The sequence below is a fragment of the Schistocerca gregaria genome, chromosome 1, assembly GCF_023897955.1.
Source record: "Schistocerca gregaria isolate iqSchGreg1 chromosome 1, iqSchGreg1.2, whole genome shotgun sequence".
NCBI lineage: Eukaryota > Metazoa > Arthropoda > Insecta > Orthoptera > Acrididae > Schistocerca > Schistocerca gregaria.
Window position 1 is genome coordinate 301,943,684 of NC_064920.1, and position 21,260 is coordinate 301,964,943.

Sequence of the window (21,260 nt, forward strand, 5' to 3'; positions counted from 1 at the left end):
ATAGGAGACGAGGTACTGGCAGAAGTAAAGCTGTGAGGACGGGACATGAGTCGTGCTTGGATAGCTCAGTTGGTAGAGCACTTGCCCGCAAAAGGCAAAGGTCCCGAGTTCGAGTCTCTGTCCGGCACACAGTTTTAATCTTCCAGGAAGTTTCATATCAGCACACACTCCACTGCAGAGTGAAAACCTCATTATGCAAACATCCCCCAGACTGTGGCTAAGCCATGTCTCTACAATATCCTTTCTTTCAGGAGTGCTAGTTCCGCAAAGTTCACAGGAGAACTTCTGTAATGTTTGGAAGGTAGGAGACAAGGTACTGGCAGAAGTAAAGCTGTGAGGACAGGGCGTGAGTCGTGCTTGGATAGCTCAGTTGGTAGAGCACTTGCCCTCAAAAGGCAAGGGTCCCGAGTTTGAGTCTCGGTCTGGCACACAGTTTTAATCTTCCAGGAAGTTTCATATCAGCGCACACTCCACTGCAGAGTGAAAACCTCATTATGCAAACATCCCCCAGACTGTGGCTAAGCCATGTCTCTACAATATCCTTTCTTTCAGGAGTGCTAGTTCCGCAAAGTTCACAGGAGAGTTTATGTAATGTTTGGAAGGTAGGAGACAAGGTACTGGCAGAAGTAAAGCTATGAGGACGGGGCGTGAGTTGTGCTTGGGTAGCTGAGATGGTAGAGGCTTGCCCTCAAAAGGCAAGAGTCCCGAATTTGAGTCTCTGTCCGGCTCACAGTTTTAATCTTCCAGGAAGTTTCATATCAGCGCACACTCCACTGCAGAGTGAAAACCTCATTATGCAAACATCCCCCAGACTGTGGCTAAGCCATGTCTCTACAATATCCTTTCTTTCAGGAGTGCTAGTTCCGCAAAGTTCACAGGAGAGCTTCTGTAATGTTTGGAAAGTAGGAGACAAGGTACTGGCAGAAGTAAAGCTGTGAGGACGGGGCGTGAGTCGTGCTTGGATAGCTCAGTTGGTAGAGCACTTGCCCTCAAAAGGCAAGGGTCCCGAGTTTGAGTCTCGGTCTGGCACACAGTTTTAATCTTCCAGGAAATTTCATATCAGCGCACACTCCACTGCAGAGTGAAAACCTCATTATGCAAACATCCCCCAGGCTGTGGCTAAGTCATGTCTCTACAATATCCTTTCTTTCAGGAGTGCTAGTTCCGCAAAGTTCACAGGAGAACTTCTGTAATGTTTGGAAGGTAGGAGACAAGGTACTGGCAGAAGTAAAGCTGTGAGGACGGGGCGTGAGTCGAGCTTGGATAGCTCAGTTGGTAGAGCACTTGCCCTCAAAAGGCAAGGGTCCCGAGTTTGAGTCTCGGTCTGGCACACAGTTTCAATCTTCCAGGAAGTTTCATATCAGCGCACACTCCACTGCAGAGTGAAAACCTCATTATGCGAACATCCCCCAGACTGTGGCTAAGCCATGTCTCTATAATATCCTTTCTTTCAGGAGTGCTAGTTCCGCAAAGTTCACAGGAGAGTTTCTGTAATGTTTGGGAGGTAGGAGACAAGGTACTGGCAGAAGTAAAGCTATGAGGACGGGGCGTGAGTTGTGCTTGGGTAGCTGAGATGGTAGAGACTTGCCGTCAAAAGGCAAGAATCCCGAGTTTGAGTCTCGGTCCGGCACACAGTTTTAATCTTCCAGTAAGTTTCATATCAGCGCACACTCCACTGCAGAGTGAAAACCTCATTATGCAAACATCCCCCAGACTGTGGCTAAGCCATGTCTCTACAATATCCTTTCTTTCAGGAGTGCTAGTTCCGCAAAGTTCACAGGAGAGTTTCTGTAATGTTTGGAAGGTAGGAGACAAGGTACTGGCAGAAGTAAAGGTGTGAGGACGGGGCGTGAGTCGTGCTTGGATAGCTCAGTTGGTAGAGCACTTGCCCTCAAAAGGCAAGGGTCCCGAGTTTGAGTCTCGGTCCGGCACACAGTTTTAATCTTCCATGAAGTTTCATATCAGTGCACACTCCACTGCAGAGTGAAAATCTCATTATGCAAACATCCCCCAGACTGTGGCTAAGCCATGTCTCTACAATATCCTTTCTTTCAGGAGTGCTAGTTCCGCAAAGTTCACAGGAGAACTTCTGTAATGTTTGGAAGGTAGGAGACAAGGTACTGGCAGAAGTAAAGCTGTGATGGCGGGGCGTGAGTCGTGCTTGGATAGCTCAGTTGGTAGAGCACTTGCCCTCAAAAGGCAAGGTTCCCGAGTTTGAGTCTCAGTCTGGCACAAAGTTTTAATCTTCCAGGAAGTTTCATATCAGCGCACACTCCACTGCAGAGTGAAAACCTCATTATGCAAACATCCCCCAGACTGTGGCTAAGCCATGTCTCTACAATATCCTTTCTTTCAGGAGTGCTAGTTCCGCAAAGTTCACAGGAGAGCTTCTGTAATGTTTGGAAGGTAGGAGACAAGGTACTGGCAGAAGTAAAGCTGTGAGGATGGAGCGTGAGTCGTGCTTGGGTAGCTCAGTTGGTAGAGCACTTGCCCTCAAAAGGCAAGGATCCCGAGTTTGAGTCTCGGTCTGGCACACAGTTTCAATCTTCCAGGAAGTTTCATATCAGCGCACACTCCACTGCAGAGTGAAAACCTCATTATGCAAACATCCCCCAGGCTGTGGCTAAGCCATGTCTCTACAATATCCTTTCTTTCAGGAGTGCTAGTTCCGCAAAGTTCACAGGAGAGCTTCTGTAATGTTTGGAAGGTAGGAGACAAGGTACTGGCAGAAGTAAAGCTGTGAGGATGGAGCGTGAGTCGTGCTTGGGTAGCTCAGTTGGTAGAGCACTTGCCCTCAAAAGGCAAGGATCCCGAGTTTGAGTCTCGGTCTGGCACACAGTTTTAATCTTCCAGGAAGTTTCATATCAGCGCACACTCCACTGCAGAGTGAAAACCTCATTATGCAAACATCCCCCAGACTGTGGCTAAGCCATGTCTCTACAATATCCTTTCTTTCAGGAGTGCTAGTTCCGCAAAGTTCACAGGAGAGTTTCTGTAATGTTTGGAAGGTAGGAGACAAGGTACTGGCAGAAGTAATGCTATGAGGACGGGGCGTGAGTTGTGCTTGGGTAGCTGAGATGGTAGAGGCTTGCCCTCAAAAGGCAAGAGTTCCGAGTTTGAGTCTCGGTCCGGCACACAGTTTTAATCTTCCAGGAAGTTTCATATCAGCGCACACTCCACTGCAGAGTGAAAACCTCATTATGCAAACATCCCCCAGACTGTGGCTAAGCCATGTCTCTACAATATCCTTTCTTTCAGGAGTGCTAGTTCCGCAAAGTTCACAGGAGAGTTTCTGTAATGTTTGGAAGGTAGGAGACAAGGTACTGGCAGAAGTAAAGCTGTGAGGACGGGGCGTGAGTCGTGCTTGGGTAGCTCAGTTGGTAGAGCACTTGCCCTCAAAAGGCAAGGGTCCCGAGTTTGAGTCTCGGTCCGGCACACAGTTTTAATCTTCCAGGAAGTTTCATATCAGTGCACACTCCACTGCAGAGTGAAAACCTCATTATGCAAACATCCCCCAGGCTGTGGCTAAGCCATGTCTCTACAATATCCTTTCTTTCAGGAGTGCTAGTTCCGCAAAGTTCACAGGAGAGCTTCTGTAATGTTTGGAAGGTAGGAGACAAGGTACTGACAGAAGTAAAGCTGTGAGGACGGAGCGTGAGTCGTGCTTGGGTAGCTCAGTTGGTAGAGCACTTGCCCTCAAAAGGCAAGGGTCCCGAGTTTGAGTCTCGGTCCGGCACACAGTTTTAATCATCCAGGAAGTTTCATATCAGTGCACACTCCACTGCAGAGTGAAAACCTCATTCTGAAGACAAAACAATCTTATAGAATGTGCAACATGAGCAATGTGCAGAACAGCTGATGTGAGTGGTACAGACTAAAAGAACAGAGTGGGGGTGAGTCAGCACTGCTCTGTATGTATATAGACGTGCGTTGCGTCACTGGCAGATGGTGCGGTAGAGAGCATGCCATGAGCATGCAGTCTATGGGCGGCCTGTAGTGGGTGGGTCACAATGATACAAGTAGCAGTTGATTTAAGTACACAAGCACACCGACTGTACACTCAGCGCACTCATACTTACACACACTAGTTAGGATACAGCGCCTTAGATCGGCAACTAACAGAAAAATTACTGAAGGCATGTGTAAAATAAATGAAACACTGCTTAGTTGCTCTTCTGTATTTATTTTGCATTGTTTTGTTAGTATTTATACTGCAGCAACTCTTTACTTTCCAACACAAATGCTGTGTCAACATGACAAATAAACTCCAAGATGATAATTAGTACATTTTTCATTGATGTCCTTTTACTTTGGCAGTTATTCCATTTCTGCACAATGAAGATTCAAATGTAGTGTCATAAATTCAGATAACTCTGTTAGATACAAGTAGTGAAAAAATTAGAAAAAATAAGTATACAACTGTACATCTACAACCACACTTTGCAAGCTATCTCCTGGTGTATGGCAGAGGGTACTTTGTGTAGTACTGTCGCTTTGCCCCTTCTCTATTCCAGTCAGAAATGGTCCACAGAAAGAACAATAATTGGTAAGCCTTTTGTGAGCTTGAATCTAATTTTACCTTCATGATCTATTCACACAATATACCTAGAGGAAGCAATATTTTGGCAAATCTTCTAAGAAAATACGTTCTCGGAATTTCAACAGTAACCTATACTGTGGTGCAGAGCACCTCTCCTGTAGTGTCTGCCACCAGAATTGGCTAAGCATACTTTCATACTTACTAAATGTGCCTGTAATTAAATATGGAACTCGTCCTTGAATCTCCCATATTCCTTCTACCAGTTCTATCTGGTAGAGATCACAGATGAGCAATATTCAAGTATTGTCCAAATAATGGTTCTGTAAGTGTCCTTCAACATGGGTGGATTACACTTTCTGAGGATTCCACCACTAAATCTCAGTAAGGCATCTGCCTTACCTGTGATTAGTATCATTCTGTATTACACACACTCCTGTATATTTAATGTGACTGCTTCCAGTGATTGCTCTGTGATCATTTAATCATACAATAGTGGGTCTTTCTGTTTATGTACAAGCTACATTTGTTTCTGTTGAGGATGAATTGCCACTTCCTGCACCAGACTCCTCTGCAGATCCTCCTACATTTTGCTACAATTTTTGTACACCTGCATCTTCTCTGTATGTGAGGGACAGTCAGATGAAAACCAAACACCTGCCACAACGGAACTAGTAACCATACACATTAAGACATTTATCCCACTGGAGAATGAGATGATAAATTCCTGTTTCATAGAACATGGTTGACTGCTGCTGAATCCACTACCACACCCTCTCTTGCACATCCTCACCAACTGAAACTGACATCCATACATCTCTATCTTCATGTCACCAAAGATGTTGAAATCACATGTTGAAAGATCTGGGCTGTGCGGAAGATACTGCAGTCCTTCCCAACCAAACTGCTGATGGATAGCATTCTTCCAAATAGCAGTGTGGGAATAGGCATTATCTTGCAACAGGAGGATTTCAAATGGCGGCCTGCGGACAAATGGCAAAGCTAACAGTGGAGACATCCCATATGTCCCCCACTAAAGAAATCCAAAGCCATTCACACACTTTAGGTCATGATGACCTCCTCATTTGATCATAGGGGGCCTCTGCTTGTCATGTTCCTCAAGTGTGGAACCACAATCAGTGCACAGTGCTATGAAGACATTTTGCCGAAACCATAATGTGCCATACAGTCAAAACACCAAGGAATACTGTCAGACGGAATCATCCCGTTGCATGGCAACACCTGCCTCCACACTGCAAATTACACGACGGCTATTCTTCAGCAATTTGGTTGGGAAACACTGCAGCATTCTTCATACAGCTGGGTCTTTCACAGTGTGAATTTCCGTTCTTGGGCAACATGAAGCAAGACATGTGTGAACTTCAGTTTCAGTCAGATGAGGAAGTGTAAAAATGGGAGCAGTTGTGGATCCATCACAGGCCGACCGTGTTCTATGAAACAGGAATCAATCACCTAGTCTCCTTGTGGGATAAATATCAAACATGTCTGCTGATTACTTTTGAATAGAACCATTCCATGGTTATGTTGTGCTGGGTGTTTTGTTTTCATTTGAGAGCCCCTTATACAACATCATACAACAGCATCATATAAAATGTCTTACAGAACTGCTGACATTATCCCTTATGTTTTTTCTTCTTTTTTTGGACACACTATTGGAGTAGATTCATTCATCCATCCATCCATTGTTTTCCATAGATTCTATCAAGAAGGAGAATATTCAGGGATGTGTATTAAACAACAAATTATCACCATACTGGTTAATGCTATTCATATTACACCATCTACATTTAACTCCGTAAATTAGTTACAAAGCTGCTACTTTGAAGAAAGCTATTGCTCCCCTAGTTTCCAACTATATAGCTGCTGTTTACCTCCTATTAGCAGCTTAATATTTACTTGGTTGCAATGGTATTTTTCAAAGAAAATTGCATTTGTAAACATTGATTCCTACTTATAGTACATTATTACTTGCCATACAGCTTTATAACAAATACACAAATACTGCTACTTACCACGTAGCTACCAGTAAGTTTCAATCCCTGAATCTAGATACTCAGATAATTTTTAGAGAGAGTTACTCATGCCCAAAGTAACTTTTTCATCTGAAGATTTCTTTCCATTAAGAGTAGCATGCTTTGTCCTGCTTTCCTGGAAGTCTTCAATCCAATCACACAGATAGTCCAATATTATATACAAGTAGAATTGTATCAAATGCCTTCTGGAGATAAGGAACATGTCATCAACCTGGGCACTGATATCTCCTATTTTTTGGATCTCATAGACATAGAGAGTGAGATGGTTTTCACACAACTGTTATTTGTTGAATCCATTTCAGTTCATACAGAGGAGATTTTCAGTTCTCAGAAATGTCATATTATATGATCATAAAATGTGTTCCAACATGCTGACATCAACAGTTTTGTATGTGTGTTTGACAACCCTTATTAAAAGTGAGAATGACCTGCACTTTTTTCCGATCATTAGGAATGCTTCATTTCTCCAGAAATATTCAGTACACTGCTGCTGAAAGAGGAGCAAGATCTTCCACATAATCTGTATAGGGTCTTATAGACTGATCAGCTAGAACAATGGCCACTGACCTACTATCAATATAAACCCATCCAGGTGATAGCAGCATGAACTGGCAAGGAATGACTACTAGTCAGACATATGTACATTGCATGTAGTATCAGTGAATGTGCCGTCCTGGTGCAGAATTGGGAAGGTGTGCGATCTGTCTTGAGTTTGACCAAGGGCAGATTGTGATGGTCTGGAGGCTCAGCATGAGCATGTTGGAAACTTCACAACTTGTCAGGTGTTCAAAGAATGCTATGGTGAGCATCTTAAACACATGCCAAAACCAAGGTGAAACCATGTCCAGACATAGTGGGGTTCATTGGCCACCCATCTTTACAAATGTTGGATGTTGTAGGCTGGACAGACTGGTAAAACAGGACAGACAGTGAACTGTGGCAGAACTAACATCACATTTTAATGCTGGGTAGAGTACAAATTTGTCTCAACATGCAGTGCCCTGAACACTCCTAATGATGGGTCTCCATAGTTGACAACCCATCCATGTGCCAATGTTAACACCACAACATTGGCAACTATGACTGAAATGGGCACATGACCATCAGCCCTGGACATTGGCAGAGCATTGCATGGTCTGATGAATCCTGACAACTTCTTCTTCATGCCAGTGGGAGGTTGATAACCTGTCATCTTTCAGAGGAACAGCTCCTTGACACCTGTACTGCAGGATGGAGAGAAACTGATGGCAGCTTCACTATGCTCTGGGGAGCATTCACATAGGCATCCATAGGTCCAGTGGATCTTGTGTAGGGCACCATGATGGCCAAGGACTATCGTACACCAGTTGCCGACCATGTACACACCTTCATGATGACCATGTTTGTCGATGGCAATGCATTTTTCAGCAAGATAATGCACTATGTCACAAATGTCACAAGGCCAGGAGCATGATTGAGTGGTTCGAGGAACACATTGGTGAGTTCCAATTGATGTGGTTGCACCCCCAATTCATTAAATTTTAACCCAAACACATCTGGGAGGTGATTGAACTTGGTGTCAGAGCTCATTGCCCCTATCCCCAGAATTTACGAGAATTATGTGACTTTTGTGTGCAGAAGTGGTGCCAACTCCCTCCAGTGACTCACTGCTTCCATGCCATGATGCATTGCCACTGTTATCCATGCCAAAGGTGGACATACTGGCTATTAGATACGTGATCATAATGTTCTGGCTGATCATTGTAGGTATCCCACCAGGTCCATTGAATTTCTGTCATGTTATCATTTATTTTAATATCTGTCATTTTAATCAATTATTTGAAATACAATCTAAACTGGTTATAATGACATTGAAAAGACAAACAGTTTACAGTTGTTATAGCCAATTATCACACAAATTGCGTTTTCACTTTCTTTTTTGATAAAAATTTCATACCTGTTAATGTTATGTTGCTGTAGAGTAAACACTTCAAAAAGCAGGAGAAATACAGTACACCTACAGTATTTACAGTACATAATTTGTGGAGAGGGACTTAAGAGGAATTCTTCTTACGTGGATGCAGTACGTACATCAATAAATTTCCAGTAAAATGCATAAACCTTTAATAAGTGAAGGAAGAAGTTGCAGCAATGTAAATTGTTCAATAATACTGAACACGGTCTTGGGCAATGAATGAGATAAAATGTTGGGTATGCTTAAAACTTACTGAAAGTTTGTATAGCAAAATAGTCATTAATGACACGACGACACAACTTCATTCCAGTCACTGCATTCCAAAAATTAATCAACAGTACAAAATGAAAAGATAGTACTCTATACATAAATTAAATGAAGGCTTACATTTTTCCATATGTTTATCTTTAATGTGATGTACTGTACTTAACAACTGAAAATATCTGAATCACTTAACCACAAAACATCAATAACCAATACACTATTATTCCATTTCTGTGCTTGGAAAGCAACACGTTTTGGAGTTTAATTTTGTAGTTTTTTACAATCACAGCAAATACAGTGTTGTTTAATTTTTTAACCAGTTTAAAATGCAATACAGTAACACATACTACAGTATACTGTCCTTGTTAAGGTAATCACTTATAATTGCCTGCCTTTTTCATTTAAGATATATGTACACATTTTGTGTTTCACAATGTATTCATTTAAATGCCTGATTTGAAATCAAAAACCTTCAAAAAAATAAGAGTTTGAAAATAAGTGATACACTGTTGTTAGTAATCCCCAAATACATAACAAACAAAAATGAACATTGTGCATTATAAACAATTGATATCTCTGAAAATATAATAAAAATGCATTGTTTTATACAATAAGCCTTAACAAGTGATGTTATACTATGCAACTTTTATAAATTTAGCATTTACGTGGGATATAGACTAGACCACAAGATTTCATTGTTATAGCCAAATACATCATTAAAAGCAATATTCACTGTATAATGTAATTGGACAGATAAAAAATCTACTCATCAAGTGGCAGCAGGAGAACACACATTTAAAAGTATTTAAATCTGCAAATTTTTGAGTCAGTGGATTCTTCTTCTGTCAGAAGAGTTGGAGAGGACGGAAGAGGGGTGAAGGATGCAGCATTTATCATGTTCCCTGTTGATGCAGTGTTTCACCATACTTGACACCAGGTGTAACACCATCACCTCTTTGACTGTTTGAACGTACAATATGTTAACACAGGACTAACGGTCACTTGCAATAACAATTACAAGCTGGACCTGTTATTCAATTCCAACTTGACTTCTTGCCTTGCTCAGCAACTTCTTTTCCGAAGTGTGAGTGCTTCAGTGAAAGAGACTGGGGATTCTGGTCTCTCTAGCTAAGTAAATTATGTTCAACAGCGAATTTTCTTTAAATACTGTATTTTCTTCCATAAATTTAAACAATTAAAATTTACAACCATATGCCAATAACTTTTAATCTGGACCTTCACCCAAAATAATCCAGTCTCGTCCGTTTCCTTACCTGTCCGTTTGAGGGTCAAATGACAATGTGTTTGTACAATTCTTCTGTGTGAAAAATTTCTTGAACATGAAATTTAAAACTTCAGCTTTTTTTTTGCTGACACACCAGATTGGGAAGCAAGTGACTGAATGGAAGCCTTAGACCGACTTAGCGATTTTACATAGGACCAGAATTTTCTCAGATTCTCTGCCCAATCTTTAGCTAAGGTACAATGGTAGTAATAGTTGTATGCTTTACACCTAGATCATTTCACAGATGCGCGAATCTCTACTAGCCTTTGCTTGCCATCATTTGCATGTTCTCTTTTGAACTGAGAGTGCAAAAGCCTTTGCTTCCAAATCTCGTTATTAAACCATAATGGGTCTTTTTGATCTGTAATCCACTTACTAAGCACATAATTCTCCAGATCATGATTTACCATTTCCTTAAAGTTAGCCCATAATTTCTCTACGTCCCTCTTACTGGAACTAAATGATGTCAGTGCACTGTCTAAGTGAGATGCTAACAACTACTTATTTACTCTTTCTAGCAAATTGCAAGCTGTGCTTGCAACCCACATATGAGGCCAGCAGCCTTAACACTTCCACCAGCCACTTGTATGAACCGAAGATAACTTGAAAATCCATGCAGTAGGTGTCATTGGCAGCTATGTGAGCCATTATTTGCAGATGACTGCACCCTGCACACTCAGTAGTCACAGGCAAGGCTGTCTCCACATCTCAGATGAGGTTCTCTGGCAGACAGACTGATTGCACACTGGCTTTATTTACAGCCCTGAATGTTATCTGCCTAAGTGGTTCCACAATGTGCCTAACATTGGAGTTCCTGGTAACTAGTTAACTTCTCCTGCCTCGTACTTGCTTGGACCCTGCTGAAGGAGTGGCCACCTGTCCATTCACCAAGTGATGTGTCACCAATGGACACTGATGCCTCAATGAGCTACATAGCTTACTGCTTAGAAGAAATGAAAACTGCCTAATAGACGGCCCACATTTACATTTACAAACTGTGAGCTTACTTAAACACTTAACTTGCCACTTTGTAGATGTGTATCAGCCAAGACCTGGACCTGATTGATTGGCTTGCCAAACAAATGTACACTACTCTTAAAAAACAACTACTGCACTACAGACTAAATCAATTTACATTTACAAAAATGCAAGATTAAACCTCTTGAACCAAAAAATACCCATGAATTGTAATAACTATTCTACAATGAATACACAGGAAAAGTACCTTCAACTGAAAGCAGCACAGAACAGTGAACTCCATCAGCAAGTGTAGATGCCCACTCACCATTCAGACTCCACACCTAGATAATGTCGTATCTCACCTGATTCTGTACAAAGAGACACCTCTCATTGGTGAACTGTTTTTACAAAATCCGACTAAGGTGTATATAGCTTTTTGTATTTCATTCATACAGTTATCCTCAATACTTGGCAGCTATCCTCCATACTTTGAAGATCCTAGCAGGATGCCATGACCTTTCCCACAAATATGTTACACCACATACTCCCCAACTTCAAATGGAGCATATTGTGTTGATTATCCTTACACTTCTTTATATCACTCAGTCATACATTTCTTAGCCTTGTTGTTTTTGTGGTCTTCAGTCCTGAGACTGGTTTGATGCAGCTCTCCATGTTAATCTATCCTGTGCAAGCTCCTTTATCTCCCAATACCTACTGCAATCTACATCCTTCTGAATCTGCTTAGTGTTTTCATTTCTTGGTCTCCTTCTACGATTTTTACCCTCCACACTGTCCTCCAATGCTAAATTTGTGATCTCTCAGGACATGTCCTACCAACCGATCCCTTCTTCTGGTCAAGTTGTGCCACAAACTTCTCTTCTCCCCAATCCTATTCAATACCTCCTCATTAGTTATGTGATCTACCTGCCTAATCTTCAACATTGTTCTGTAGCACCACATTTCAAAAGCTTCTATTCTCTTCTTGTCCAAACTATTTATTGTCCATGTTTCACTTCCATACATGGCTACACTCCACACAAATACTTTCAGAAACAACTTCCTGACATTTAAATCTATACTCGATGTTAGCAAATTTCTCTTCTTCAGAAACACTTTCCTTGCCATTGCCAGTCTACGTTTTATATCCTCTCTACTTCAACCATCATCATTTATTTTGCCCCCCCCCAAATAGCAAAACTCCTTTACTACTTTAAATGTCTCATTTCCTAATCTAATTCCCTCAGCATCACCTGACTTAATTAGACTACAATCCATTATCCTCGTTTTGCTTTTGTTGATGTTCATCTTATATCCTCCTTTCAAGACCCTATCCATTCTGGTCAACTGCTCTTCCAAGTCCTTTGCTGTCTCTGACAGAATTACAATGTCATCGGCGAACTTCAAAGTTTTTATTTCTTCTCCCTGGATTTTAATACCTACTCCAAATTTTTCTTTTGTTTCCTTTACTGCTTGCTCAATATACAGAGTGAATAACATCGGGGAGAGGCTACAACCCTGTCTCACTCCCTTCCTGACCACTGCTTCCCTTTCATGCCCCTCAACTCTTATAACTGCCATCTGGTTTCTGTACAAATTGTAAATAGCCTTTCGCTCCCTGTATTTTACCCCTGACACCTTTAGAATTTGAAGGAGAGTATTCCAGTCAACATTGTCAAAAGCTTTCGCTAAGTCTACAAATGCTAGAAACGTAGGTTTGTCTTTCCTTAATCTTTCTTCTAAGATACGTCGTAAGGTCAGTATTGCCTCACATGTTCCAACATTTCTACGGAATCCAAACTGATCTTCCCCAAGGTTGGCTTCTACCAGTTTTTCCATTCGTCTGTAAAGAATTCATGTTAGTAATTTGCAGCTGTGACTTATTAAACTGATAGTTTGGTAATTTTCACATCTGTCAACACCTGCTTTCTTTGGGATTGGAATTCTTATATTCTTCTTGAAGTCTGAGGGTATTTCACCTGTCCCACACATCTTGCTCACCAGATGGTAGAGTTTTGTCAGGACTGGCTCTCCAAAGACCGTCAGCAGTGCTAATTGAATGTTGTCTACTCCCGGGGCCTTGTTTCGACTCAGGTCCTTCAGTGCCCTGTCAAAATCTTCATGCAGTATTGTATCTCCCATTTCATCTTCATCTACATCCTCTTCCATTTCCGTAATATTGTCCTCAAGTACATCGCCCATGTATAGACCCTCTATATACGCCTTCCACCTTTCTGCTTTCCCCTCTTTGCTTAGAACTGGGTTTCCATCTGAGCTCTTGATATTTATACAAGTGGCTCTCTTTTCTCCAAAGGTCTCTTTAATTTTCCTGTAGGCTGTATCTATCTTACCCCTAGTGAGATAAGCCTCTACACCCTTACATTTGTCCTCTAGCCATCCCTGCTTAGCCATTTTGCACTTCCTGTCTATCTCATTTTTGAGACGTTTGTATTCCTTTTTGCCTGCTTCATTTACTGCATTTTTGTATTTTCTCCTTTCATCAATTAAATTCAATATTTCTTCTGTTACCCAAGGATTTCTACTTGTCCTCATCTTTTTACCTACTTGATCCTCTGCTGCCTTCACTACTTCATCTCTCAGAGCTACCCATTCATCTTCTACTGTATTTCTTTTCCCCATTCCTGTCAATTGTTCCCTTATGCTCTCCCTGAAACTCTGTACAACCTCTGTGATCAGAGTCCACATCTGCCCCTGGAAATGTCCTACAATTTAAAACCTGGTTCCTAAATCTCTGTCTTACCATTATGTAATCTATATGAAACCTTTTAGTATCTCCAGGATTCTTCCATGTATACAACCTTCTCTTATGATTCTTGATCCAAGTGTTAGCTATGATTAAGTTATGCTCTGTGCAAAATTCTAACAGACGGCTTCCTCTTTCATTTCTTAGCCCCAATCTATATTCACCTACTATGTTTCCTTCTCTCCCTTTTCCAACTCTCGAATTTCAGGTACCCATGACTATTAAATTTTCATCTCCCTTCACTACCTGAATATTTTCTTTTATCTCACCATACATTTCTACAATTTCTTCGTCAGCTGCAGAGCTTGTTGGCATATAAACTTGTACTACTGTAGTAGGCATGTGCTTCATGTCTATCTTGGCCACTATAATATGTTCACTATGCTGTCTGTAGTAGCTTACCCACACTCCTATTTTTTTATTCATTATTAAACCTACTCCTGCATTACCCCTATTTGATTTTGTATTTATAACCATGTATTCACCTGACCAGAAGTCTTGTTCCTCCTGCCACTGAACTTAACTAATTCCCACTATATCTAACTTTAACCTATCCATTTCCCTTTTTTAAATTTTCTAACCTACCTGCCCGATTAAGGGATATGACATTCTACACTCCGTTCCGTAGAATGCCAGTTTTCTTTCTCCTGATAACGACATCCTCTTTAGTAGTCCCCGACTGGAGATCCAAATGGGGGACTATTTTACCTCTGGAATATTTTACCCAAGAGGATGCCATCATCATTTAATCATACAGTAAAGCTGCATGCCCTCGGGAAAAATTATGGCCGTAGTTTCCCCTTGCTTTCAGCCATTCGCAGTACCAGCATGGCAAAGCCGTTTTGGTTATTGTTACAAGACCAGATCAGTCAATCATCCAGACTGTTGCCCTTGCAACTACTGAAAAGGCTGCTGCCCCTCATCAGGAACAACACGTTTGTCTGGCTTCTCGACAGATACCCTTCTGTTGTGGTTGCACCTATGGTACAGCTATCTGTATCGTTCAGGCATGCAAGCCACGCAAGCCTCCCCACCCTCAGTACTGTTATGTCATACTTTCTTCTGTCTGGAGAAAAACTCAGTTCAAATAAAACATTTGCCATTTATTAAGCTTTCTTCGTTTTGCAGCATCCCCATAGATAGTTACTCTTTCCCTTGTACACAAGTTCGATGTGTTGTACACACCTCACCTCTTTTCCCATCATCCTAAAAAATGTGGTTTTGCGATCCCTCCTTCAGGTTCAATCTGACCTAACATAGATTCCCATCAGTGGGGTAATCTACTCTATAAACCTTCCTTCTCTCCCTTCCAGAGGTGCATCACATCACACACCCTTTTATTGTTCATCAGCCACACCTCTTGGTGCCTCACTATGACACCTTTTCACTTCCTGCTTTCTTCACTGTTTCTTCATTTCTTCCTTTTGGTTCTCAAAGACTCCTCAACTTCCCTATGGCATATCCTTTTCCCAACTCCCCATTTGGGAGATTCTTCCGTAGCATTCCAGTGTTAGCGTTCATCTATTTCTTTGTCTCCATAGTCATTTATTTTATAAAACATTTGTATCGTGATACACGTATATGGGTGATTAAATATTTTTTATGTCTTCTGATACTGGTCGAACATTTTATTACTTAAATACAGCCTAATTTTTGTGTCCACTACTAAAATGATCTTGTTTTATCTATCACACATCTGCGCTATCACAGACCCAGAAAATTGACTTTAGCAAATTTCAATTGCAAATGTGCAGAGAAAGTGTTATAACTTCAAGTTGAACAAATATATGTCAAGGAATATGCACTACATGAATGTTACAGATCAAGTAAACAGAGTAAGATGTGTGTACACTTTAACAGTCAAATCATAACTGAGTCCAAGTCTAGCAGCTGCTGGCTGGCTGGCTGCCTAGGTGGCGCCGCTGCTGCATGGCTGGCAGACAGTGCCGCATATAGAGGACACACGTAACGGCGCGGCAGCACTTTGAAAGATCGGTGAGTCACAACACTTTTCCCCCCTTTGAAGTTTTTGCACAGGTCTTGATGGAGGTGTCCTGTAGATTGCTAATGTCCATAGGTGTTGTTTGACTGGCCGTAAAGTCTCGAGGAGGAGGCTTCCCATATGGACGGAAGTGTCCCCGATGATAACAGGTCGAGATAACAGGAGATAAGGGGGTCTAATCTGCCGGGGCCCCATGCACCGATCTGTCCATTGTGGCAAGTCCGACATGGGCGATGTGTCCATGTCTGTAGGAGAAGGAGGCAAGTAGAGTTGCTCCTACAGATGATGGTCATCTGGTTTCTGCATGGGCACGTCTCCTGGTGGCGTCAGTTCTTGTGCTGGCACCGAGATGATGGTGAGAGGACTGCGTTGTGAGTAATGAGAGATTCCAGTACCCCAAGCATCAGGTAGAGCCGAAGGTGCTGTAGTGGCAATCGGAACAGGCGTTGCCGGAACACGAAGCCGAAGCTGGTCCAAATGATGCACTGCAACACCTGTGTCCATCTGGATTTCATACAGGCATTGGCCACAGTGTTGTAATATGCGGCCAGGAATCAATTTTGGCCACCTACCATATCCCCGTATCCATACAAGGTCGTTGGCAGTGAACCGGCCAAGTGAAGGCACCTGTGGCCGTGAGGTGGAAGGCCGCAGAAGATGAAGTAGCATGCGGGGCTGTCTGCCATGTAAGAGCTCAGGTGGGTTGTGGGTGGTGGGTGAAATGGTAAGAAGCCAGAAATTGGAGAAGCGCATCATCAGCAGAAGAAGTCAGGAGTTTCCTCATCTGAGCCTTAAATGTGCGGACCAGTCGTACAGCCTCACCATTTGACTCTGGATGGAACGGAGGAGCCATGACATACATGACGCCGTGATGGGCACAAAAATCCACAAAATCAGAAGAGGCAAATTGCGGACCATTATCAGTAACAAGAGTAGAGGGAAGGCCTTCCAAAGAGAAAATGCGAGCTAGAGCATTGGTGGTTGCCGGGGTGGTAGGCGACATGCAACAGACAATGAAAGGAAAATTAGAGTAGGCGTCAATAACGAGAAGGCAATAAGTACCTAAAACAGGTCCTGCAAAGTCAGCATGAATACGCTCCCCAGGCTTGTGTGAGAGACACCCCAGTGCCCTTGGTGATGAAAGCGCAAGACTGAAGCATGCAGAAATGCAGGTACGACAACACGCGGAAAAGCATTTTTGGTGGAAAGGAGGATAACACCATCCCTAGCCATGAGTCGGTAATGCAAAGTGTAGTAGTTCCGCAATGGATCAGAAGTCTTAGCAGATGGACGATCTGGTGGACCCTTCTGAATACAGAGGGTAGGGTCAGAACCCATAGCAGCCGCTAGCCGGTCCCCAGTGAAGGGGAACCTGTCCACAACCCGCTGCTCGGAAACATCCAGGTGGAAACACAAAAGCTCGACCCTATCGAATGCCAGATCAGGACCCATGGGAAGGCGAGACAGTGCATCAGCATTCACATGTTGAGCCGTCAGCCAGAAATGAATCTCATAATTGAAACAAGACAAGTAAAGAGCCCAACACTGAAGGCATTGTGCAGCCTTGTCGGGAAGTGATGTTGATGGATGAAACAAGGACATAAGTGGTTTGTGATCCATAATAAGATGAAATTTGGAGCCATAGAGAAAAACACCAAACTTCTGAAGAGCATAAATAATGGCCAAAGTTTCTTTTTCAATTTGAGAATACCTTTTTTGGGCATCCGTGAGTGTTTTGGAGGCATAAGCAATGGGTTGTTCAGAACCGTCAGAAAAACGGTGCGCAAGGACTGCACCAACCCCGAATTGAGAGGTGCCTGTGGCAAGTACAAGATGTTGGCCAGGTCAATAAGTAGCCAGGCACAGGGCCTGTTTCAGCATAGTCTTCAATTTCTGGAAAGCCATATCGCATGACACGGACCAGTGAAAAGGTAAGTTTTTATGCAACAGACAATGCAACGGCTGAGCCACTGAAGCAACAGACGGTAAAAACTTGTGATAGTATGCTATGTTCCCCAAGAAGGCCTGCAGTTGCTTAACGGATGTAGGGCGAAGAAGGGCATCGATCACAGCGACAGTTTGCTGAAGCAGACAAATACTAACCTGAGAGAGTTGAAACCCCAAGTATGTGACAGATGCCAGAAAAAGTTTGATTTCTGAAGATTACACTTAAGGCCGGCAGTCTGTAAGACATGAAAAAGTGTGCAGAGATTTTGTTGATGTTCGTCAGTGGTTGAGCCAGTGACAACAGTGTTGGCCTGGTAATTGATACTCCCAGGGACAGTGAGCAATAAGTGTTCCCAGTATTGCTGAAAGAGAGCAGGGTGCTGGCAACCCCGAATGGTAATCATTGGTATTGATAGAGGCCAAAAGGCATGTTAAGAACCAGAAACTGCTGGGAAGCAGTGTCGAGAGGAAGTTGATGATAAGCTTCTGACAGGTCAAGTTTAGAAAAATACTGGCCTCCAGAAAGTTTAGTGAACAATTCTTCAGGTCGAGGAATAGGGTAAGTGTCGATAAGGCATTGAGCATTTACAGTGGCTTTGAAATCGCCACAGAGACGAATATCACCTTTTGGCTTAGCAACGACCATGACAGGAGAGGACCACTCACTGGAAGTGACAGGAAGCAAGACCCCTGAAGCAGTGAGACGATCCAGCTCCCATTTTAACTGATCACGAAGGGTACACAGGAATGGGCCGAGCATGGAAAGTCGTTTACATGGCCTAACCCAGGAGAAAAAAGGGATGAAAATGTCATTGACAAGGAATCCAATTGAGCATAAGGAATAGCATGAGAGACGATATTGACAGAGTCATCTATGGGGAACCCAAAAACGCAAAAGGCATCGAAACCAAAAAGATTCTCCACATTACTATGGTCGACCACAAATGCAAACGACAGATTTGTAAGATACCTCAGCATCAAATTGTCCCAAGAGAGAAATCTTCTGTTTCTTGTAAGTCTGTAAGTGCCTAGTGACAGGTGACAGGATTGGAGAACCCAACTGAAGATACGTCTGAGAATTGATGATCGTGGCAGCAGAACCAGTATCCACCTGCATGCGAACATCTCGACCAAGGATTTGGACAGTGAGGAATAACCTCCCTGAAACAGAAGAAGTACAATTGACAGACAATACAGAATCAGAATCAGCATCATGTTCATGAACATGTGTATGTGCTCGTATTTGCAAAGGGATGACACATGACCCTTTTTTTTTTTTTTTTTTTTTTTTTTTTTTTTTTTTTTTTTTTTTTCACTTTTGACCCATGGCCCAATGTTGTGGACAATCTTGTCGTGAATGTTTCGTAAAACACCGCGGACATAAAGGAAGTTGGCGTGGGTTTTTCTGCAGTTTCTTAGAGGTTTGTTGACGGTTAGGATGAGGCTGCACTTGGGAGCATACTGTGACCATATCGGCCAGCAGGGACATGCCACACGCTTCGTCAACATCGCACAGAGATTGTATTTCCCCCGACATCGCCACATGCCTCTATTTGCATTCCAGCGGCGTGAGAAATTTCAAAAGACTGAGCTATGGATAGGACTTCATCTAGAGCCAGATTTTCCAACTGAAGGGCACATTGCCAAATTTCTTTGTCGGGCGCCGATTGGATAATAGCATCCTGTACCATGGAATTGGCGTAGGATTCTTTGTGAACTTCAGTAACAAATTGACACTTTCTACTGAGGCCGTGAAGTTCAGCAGCCCATGCATGAAACGATTGATTTGGTTGTTTTTGACAATGATAAAAGGCAACACGAGAGGCTACCACATGCATTTGCTTTTGAAAATAGACGGACAGAAGTGAGCACTTTTCAACAAAGGACAAAGATGCAGGATCTTTCAAAGGAGCCAATTGCAACACCAACCAATACATTTGAGGTGAAATCCATGAAAGGAACAGAGGCTTACATGTTTGTTCATCTGCGACACGAAATGCCAAGAAGTGCTGTCGAAGACGTTTTTCGTAATCAGACCAGTCTTCCACCGTCTCGTCGTAAGGAGGAAAAGGAGGTAGAGATGACGAGAGACGCCCTGCATTTGATGCCGCAACAAAATCGTGAATCGCATTTGTGAGAAGCATTTGCTGTACTACAAGACCTTGCAATAGTTGCTCTAAAGTAGCCTTGAAACGTGTGGGTCAACGATGGAAAAGAAAAATCACTACCTCATCACCAATTGTTATAACTTCGAGTTGGACAAATCTATGTCAAGGAAGGTGCAATACATGAATGTCACAGATCAAGTAAACAGAGTAAGATGTGTGTACACTTTAACAGTCAAATCATAACTGAGTCTAAGTCTAGTGGCCGCTGGCTGGCTGGTCGTTTAGGTGGCGCCGCTGCTGCATGGGTGGCAGAGAGCGCCGCATGTAGAGGATGCGTCTAACTGCGCGGCGGCACTTTGGAAGATCGGCAAGTCACAACAGAAAGAACAACAATAGGCTGGAAAAAAATAGTGAAGTGTCAATAATCATCATCGTCATCAGAAGTCTGTTCTCATCTCTGTCAACTACACATAAAGAGCCTGCCTTCCTTATAAAACCAATAGAAACTAAACCATTTCGTCCTTTTTCTCTTAAAAAATATAAAATCCCAATTATGCATAACAGAATACATGATATCATATTTATGTACCTTTTTATGTAAGAAACAAGTATAATTAATTCTTAAAAAGGATAATTCCAGTTATCTGAATAGGAACTTAGAGTGTTGTATTCTTGCTTCTACAAAATTTGCAATTGGCTATGCTCAGTGTGCTGTTACTATTCAATAAAGGTTAATTCAGGCTGTTTGTAAAATTTTGCCAGTTACACATTGTACAATCCTTTCCCTTGTTCTGTAGTTTGTTCTACTGGGAACAAAGCTTTTGGGCGTGGAATTCATTTTACCACATAAGGTCCAATATATTTAAGGAAAAATTTACTTGTCCCTTATTTGATATTTGGACTTAACTGGTGATTGCAAATCAATACCAATTCACTAATCTTAAATTCCAGAACATTTGTGTGATGATTAAGTTGCCACACACATTGTTCTGCAAGTAAATGTAAATTGTTGCCTATGCATAATTGTGGTTCCCCAACTTTTGGTTTTTCCGTCCCTTCTGCAAGTGCTAAGCCAATCGTCATGTGCGGTTGTTCATTGATGACAACCTGGAAGTGAAGAATTAACTGTGCATAGGATATATGTTTAATAGGACAATATGTTCTTCATAGTCTTGAAATCTCCTTCATAATTCATTCACAAGGTTTACTTTTTGGATGGTGTTTTGAGATAGCTATATGCTTATTATTTCCCATATCAAAAACTCCTTAAATTCCTGACTTAACACATTGTAGACTGTCATCTGTTAGTAACCTGCAAGATTTCCTTACACTCTCAAAATATTCCTTCAAATGGTGAATCACTATTTCTGTATTTGCATGTTTTA

At 42.1% G+C, this 21,260-nt stretch overlaps 6 non-coding genes across 6 annotated transcripts; all 6 read left to right on the forward strand.

Moving 5' to 3' along the window:
- The first annotated feature begins 354 nt into the window (after nt 1-354).
- Nucleotides 355-429, forward strand: Trnal-caa (transfer RNA leucine (anticodon CAA)). Its single transcript has one exon. It is a non-coding gene; the product is annotated as a tRNA-Leu (tRNA).
- Nucleotides 430-955: 526 nt separating this feature from the next.
- On the forward strand, nt 956-1,030 carry Trnal-caa (transfer RNA leucine (anticodon CAA)). The gene has a single exon. It is a non-coding gene; the product is annotated as a tRNA-Leu (tRNA).
- Nucleotides 1,031-1,257: 227 nt separating this feature from the next.
- Nucleotides 1,258-1,332, forward strand: Trnal-caa (transfer RNA leucine (anticodon CAA)). The gene has a single exon. It is a non-coding gene; the product is annotated as a tRNA-Leu (tRNA).
- A 525-nt stretch (nt 1,333-1,857) lies between these two features.
- On the forward strand, nt 1,858-1,932 carry Trnal-caa (transfer RNA leucine (anticodon CAA)). The gene has a single exon. It is a non-coding gene; the product is annotated as a tRNA-Leu (tRNA).
- Nucleotides 1,933-3,361: 1,429 nt separating this feature from the next.
- On the forward strand, nt 3,362-3,436 carry Trnal-caa (transfer RNA leucine (anticodon CAA)). The gene has a single exon. It is a non-coding gene; the product is annotated as a tRNA-Leu (tRNA).
- Nucleotides 3,437-3,662: 226 nt separating this feature from the next.
- Trnal-caa (transfer RNA leucine (anticodon CAA)) lies at nt 3,663-3,737 on the forward strand. The gene has a single exon. It is a non-coding gene; the product is annotated as a tRNA-Leu (tRNA).
- Nucleotides 3,738-21,260: the final 17,523 nt, after the last annotated feature.